We start from the raw sequence: 6,296 nt of genomic DNA, 5'->3' as shown, positions 1-6,296 counted from the left end.
TAATAGCCAAATAACAAACTTGAAATTTACCCGCCCCATTTTCCCCTTTATTGTTTTTTTCTCTGTACAGTAAATCTTCTGAGGTTGCTGTTCTGAGAATGAGCTACCAAAGCTTTTTCTGAATAAATCAATAAAGATCCATTTATGGAAAGCTGTGATGAAGGCAGTTTTGTCTTTAATTATATTCAACAATATAACATATTTGACCACTTTTAAGTGATTTTTCCAACTTTAATACACTAAAGTTAAGGCTATATACCTAATTTCTAGTAAGTGGCCCAGCCCCTCCTATATTTTTATATATGTGGCCCTCAGTTAAAAAACTTTGGACACCCCTGGTCTTTGATATGTGGGTGATGAGCCTCCTCTGTGGCATTCTCTTCCTCCACCTGTTCGTCAGTCTCCTTATTCTCTTGCTGCTGAAAAATGTCAGAAAATCAAAATTCAAATCCAAGATTCACCCTGTTTTTCACTAATATTTAATGACAAATGTCATCAATATGCGTTTTTTTTTTTTACTTTATTCACTTGGTTATAACTTCAGTTGAATTTTTCCAAATAAATTCATTTATTTACTTACATTTTTTCTTTCTTTATCACAGTCACCACACTTTCAAACAGTCTGGAATAGGTCTCACTGGTCTCTGCTTCAGACAGGAAGGGCAGGTCCTGAAACCAAGGATCAACTGTTGATGCCATCCATAGCGTCTCCCTCTCATTTACATATCTCTTTCACAGATCTTCTGCTATGGCAGTCTTAATGTCCCTTACTGTCGGTGTATCATCAACACTTTCTTGTGCACCCATCACGCTTGGCATGAAGAGGAGCAATGATGGACAGGGTTGGCATGCTCTCCTCTGACATTACCAGGGTGGCGTCCTTCATAGGCTTGAGTGCCCTGACAACCTCTTCTGCACATGTGATGTCAGACTCACTTAATGTGAAAATTTCTTTTTCACTCTTCCTAACTTCTGCAGAAAGCAGAGTTGCACAGATGGCTGGTTGCTGTTCTAAAGATCGTTCTATCATATCATAGGAGCTGTTCCATCTTGTAATTGTGTCCATGATCAATCTGTGAGCTGGTAGCTGAAGGAGGCGCTGTTTCTGCTTCAACTGATTGCTGGCTGTGGTGCTGCGCCAAAAAAAGGCTGTTACACGTCAGATCCTCCCGAGAAGTCGCACCACGGATTGTATTTTCAGTGCTTTCTGTGAGGCGAGATTCAGACTGTGTGCAAAACATTGTATGCGCATCATGCCTGCAAGTCTAGCTGCAAGAGCCATGTTTGGTGCATTATCGGTAACAACAACAAGGTCCTTTGTGTTCAATCCCCATTCAGCCACAGCGTCAGTTAGTAACGCTGCAATGTGCTCATCTGTGTGACTGTCATGCATGGCTCGGGTTTGTAGTACATGAGACTGAAGGTTCCACTGGTCTGCTGCTGTAACAGTTACGTACGATTCAGTGGCTCTCGAAGTCCAAGCGTCGCATGTCAAAGCAACTGTCTCTGCCGAGCTGAGGGAGTCCAGCACTGTCGCTTTGACTTCTTGGTACAACTTTGGCAGAGCGATGTCCGTGATGTGTTGTCGGAAAGGAACGGTGTAACGGGGCTCCAGCGTTTTAATCATATTACGAAATCCTTTATTCTCCACAACACTCAGAGGGCGCATGTCTTTGCAAATAAACAAGTACTGACTGCGTTATTTTTGTTGCACGAGTTGAAGTTGCTGGTAGTTTCGAAAAGTTAACTTCTTCAATTGTCCATTGAGCGGGGTCACCTCATTTCGTTTTAAAATTAGCATTTGATGCTACGTCGCTATGGTGTCTAGACACGTGTGTTCGTAAATTTGTTGTGTTACCAGAATATTTGACTCTGGCGGTGCAGATTTTACAGACCGCATAGCTCTTGTCATAGTCTTTACCGCCTTCTTTTGTCCTAAATCCAAAATAAGTCCACACATCAGCTTTGAAAGCTGCGGGGGCCGGCTGTATCCTCTCCTCTTCAGTCATCAGTTAGCTAGCACAATTGGCTACACATCCACTGTTCTACTTCGTTGGTTTTGGCAAAATAGACGCTTCTACAGTTATCGCGAGACCTTGTTTTTACGTCAAAGTAAAGGCGGTAAAAACTGCAAACCAGTGGCCGGAGTTTGAATTGCAACATACAAAAGTAAAAACAGTAAGTGCATGTAATTTTTCATTTAAAAAAAATCGATAACACTGATTTTGAATATCGATTCAGTATCATTGCACGAAATATGGCGATATTTCGTTGTATCGATATTTTCTTACATCCCTAATATATATCATTATATATACAGTCAAAGCCAGATGGAAATAATTGAACAAGCAAGCAAACTCTCAACATTTTTCCAGCATGCTGAGCTAATGATTAGTTGGTGTTTTTCTGCAAACAGTCTCTCACTCTTTCTAAACTGTGAACACACTTCGCCGACTTCACGGATTTTTGATGGTAGCGATCAGGCTACTTTTACTTCCAAAATCAGGCGTCTTTATTTGCCCTGGAAAAAAATAAAATACGGATGCATCTGGAGATCATCCTATGAAGTCCTATTCTAAAGGTTGATTGCCCTCCCCCACGCTCGTACCTGTGGCTTCATGTCCTGAGGGTGGGGGTTGGCTGTTCTTCTGCCCTGCACCCCATCCTTTTGTTCATATTCCAAGACTATTTTTCTGTATGTATTCTTTCCCCCTTGCAACCGCCATATTATGATGTTGCAAGCAATCACAAACTCTACAGTCTGTCTAACTCCAATGTCTACCAAGCAATCAATTATTCTCAACAGAGCTAAACTCAACATAAACTGAACCCACATTAAAGTTAGCTCGGTGCTTACCTTTAGATGAGCCCACAAACCGAGATAAACTCCGTGATGAAGCTGGAAGTCTTAAGAAACAGATCAGGGCGCAGAGACCCACGTGGTTCACGCTGATCTCAGCTAGGATCCAGGAGACAAGGGTGTGCAGATCGATGCAGATATCGATCCAAACGTTGGTAGTGGTATATGTTCCTGTAAGTTCACTACTTTACTCCCGTTTCATGAAAAAGCAGCTCTCTCTGCTCGACTCCTCTCCTGCACACACTCACTTTGTCCGCCCCCTTTTCCTGGCTCTGTGGTGATTTGTTAATGTGCGGTCACGTGACTCAGCTGCGCAACGTAACCACGTGGGGTGTTGTTTCAAAATTAGTGCCTATCTCCTTTTCCTAAACTCTTTTTCTTGGCCTCGATGAAATCGTGGGAAGGAGATTTGCTAAGGACTCAGGGAAAGAGAGGAGCGGTGCTGAGAATTGGAACAGCCTTAGGCTGTATCCCAATTCAGGTTCTGCAGCCTTAAAGTACGCAGCCTTACCGGTCCACAAGGGCCGCGTACTCAAAGACCGCTAAGGCCGGAAGTGCGAGCAGTGTTGCCAACTCCTCAGTAAGGAAAATCGCTATTGGCTGTCCTAAAAGTCGCTAGAAGTCGCTAAATGACGTCATCACCTAATTTGCATAATTGGTCACGCTAATATAATTGTAACCTATGTTGTTGGAGAGAGAAATAACATCGTGGAAGAGACATAAAGTGAGTAAAAAACGTCCTAAATGCATTTAGAGTTTATTTAGAACTACAAATTAAATTTCTTTTAGCAATTATTGTTTTTTTAATGTCACAATTCCAACCCTGCTCCTTTACCCGGGCTTGGACCGGCAAAAGTGACCCGAAATAGGCACTCTGGTGGAGTTACTTTGTGTTTGTGTGTGTTTATAAGTAGTTTTAAACCTTGTGATCCACAAAACAGCAGAAGAGTAAAAGATTAAAAGAAGAACTGACTGCGTTACAGCACCCGCTGCTTGTTGAGAGTAAAAGCGATACGCGCTTTCACGTCTTTTTTTAGCGACTTTTTATAGAAAAAAAGTCGCTAGGGGGTCTGAAAACTCGCTAAATATAGCGACAAAGTCGCTAAGTTGGCAACACTGAGTGCGAGGCTTGTGAAATGGGACGGTCTAACCTCCGTCGCACTGCCCAGGTTGCCTAGCAACCATGATACTAACCGTTGGAAACGTTTCATACAGCTTTATTTGACAGAAATGAAGGAGAACATATTTTGTTCATTTGTTTGTTTCTACACGAGCTTTGTGTGATTTAATAAGTATCTGAGGCTGAGACCACAGGACTGTAAAACATGATTGTTGGGCTTCATTTCAACAGTCATTTAAGATTAGCTAGTAAATAACAATTAGCTAATGTCGTTCATGAGACTAAAGTCATCTCACTTTGGTAATGTAAATTTAATGTGGCCAATATTATACTTATTATATTAATCATTATTAGTTATTACAGCAGTGAGTTTGAAGTCTCAAATCAAATCACTTTTATTGTCACATCACATGTGCAGGTACACTGGTACAGCACATGTGAGTGAACTCTGTGTCAAATACTGAGCTTCAGTAAAGATTCAAGTTGCGGTTGTTTATATTTCCTATCACCTTAAATCGTCACTCAAAGACAAGTTTCTTTGACAGTGTATATGTAGATGTATTATATATAGGAGACAAATGTTGTTCCTTCAGTATGTTGGCATTACTAAATTTGGCTCAATGCTTACATATATTTATAAAAAGAAAATGCTGTGAAAACTGTGTCTGATAAAATGAAGAGTAGACTGATATATGAAATATTCCTTTATTGGGTGAGAAAATCAGACCATGTCATAACTGCTTTAAGTCATACAGAATAGATATCAGAGCCTTAAACAGGCTGACTTCTGCTAAATGGGTCAAACTGGGCAGAAAGTATACAAACACATAACATCCTTATAGAATATGATGTATTCACTTACCTCAGAATATATAAAGCATATAAACAATTACAGCAACATGATGCAACAAACACAGCAGTGCTACTAATCCAAAATACTCAAAGCTTCATTGAACTGAAACAAACATTTATTTTTAGCTCCATTCTGCTGCTGATACATACTTTAGGTTTCTGAATATTAAACTTGTTGCTGCCTTTCATAGTGTGTAACTTGAAGGCCCTGAGTACTTTCTGCCACACTGAAAACACTGGAATGATAAAATTGTTTGAACATTACCTAATAAGACTGATTCAGGACAGACAATTAGTTATTTTAAACTTTTCTAGCAGTCCAAGTGTAACTTATAAATACATGTTCATACTTTTATTACACAATCAGAGAGAAAGAAACAGAGAGAGAGTGCAGGACAGACAGACAGGTGACAGTCTCAGGTGTATACACTGCTACAAAACAGCACAAGAGAAGGAGGATTTAGTGTTTGTGTTATTACGAGTGCTAAACAAGAAGAGTTCCAGATGGTACAGTGGACACATGTGTGACTCCTGTGATTAAAGCATCTTTCTTTCAGCTTAACGAGTGAACCGTCAGCTCGTTCAAACACACGTTAAAGTCCGTTTGGCTCGACACCACCGAACAGAGGCAGCAATATAACATAGCTAACATTAACAGTGCAGTGAATCCTGCTTGTGCCGTCATATTCAGGACTGCAAACCGAGCAGCATCACTGACTTTCAGCTTGTTGTGTTTGTGGATGACTGACTTTAATTATCCATAAAATCATCACATTCTCTGTAATATTAAAGTAAACTATTGTGCCTCGTATAGTTTAAAGACTTTAAAACCAAGTTAGTACAAACATCCCTAATGTCACATAACTTTGCCGACATATGGCCAACAGTAATGTTTTAATTTTCTTTGCTACTAAACATTTGCACATAAGCAGTGTTGGGTAAGTTACTTAAAAAAGTAATTAATTACTAATTACTTTGTCAATATTGTATTTAAAATACTTATCTAATTACTGTGTCAGAAAAGTAACTTAGTTACTACATAAGTATTTAACTAAATACTTCTTAAAATCCATATAAACCTTGAGTGGACAAACAATAGAAATTAAACCCTTTAAATGATAAATACATTTTTTTAAAGACGGAGACTCTACAGTACGCAGCGGTAGCATCTCTTCCACAATGTAGCCTGCAATCATTATTTTAAGCTCATTTTCAGACGCTTTCACTGCTGCTGAAGTAAAATCACGTTTTGCTGCTTAGCAGGAGTTGCCGCGGTGTTATCCATGGATGATGAACAGGAATCACTCAGAAGTGTTAGTCTATGCTCTGTGTCAGGCGCTTCAGTAGATTACTCGCACTATTAACAGCAGCCGATAGTTTTTTCTTCCCAGCACATAGCTTACATATTGCTGTAATGTTCTTGTCTGCTTGTTTCAGAAAAGTGAAGAGACGGGAATATGTCCA

General features: G+C 39.9%; 1 long non-coding RNA gene across 1 annotated transcript; it reads right to left on the bottom strand.

The window, feature by feature from the left end:
* Positions 1–227: 227 nt before the first annotated feature.
* On the bottom strand, positions 228–3,345 carry LOC109201400 (uncharacterized). Its single transcript, XR_002061430.2, has 3 exons — positions 2,858–3,345; positions 581–669; positions 228–419 (listed from the first exon to the last, which is right to left on the bottom strand). It is a non-coding gene; the product is annotated as an uncharacterized LOC109201400 (long non-coding RNA).
* Positions 3,346–6,296: the final 2,951 nt, after the last annotated feature.

The sequence above is a fragment of the Oreochromis niloticus genome, linkage group LG3, assembly GCF_001858045.2.
Source record: "Oreochromis niloticus isolate F11D_XX linkage group LG3, O_niloticus_UMD_NMBU, whole genome shotgun sequence".
Lineage (NCBI taxonomy): Eukaryota > Metazoa > Chordata > Actinopteri > Cichliformes > Cichlidae > Oreochromis > Oreochromis niloticus.
The sequence above is the reverse complement of the archived record's forward strand: the minus strand, read 5'-3'. Positions and strand labels throughout refer to the sequence as shown.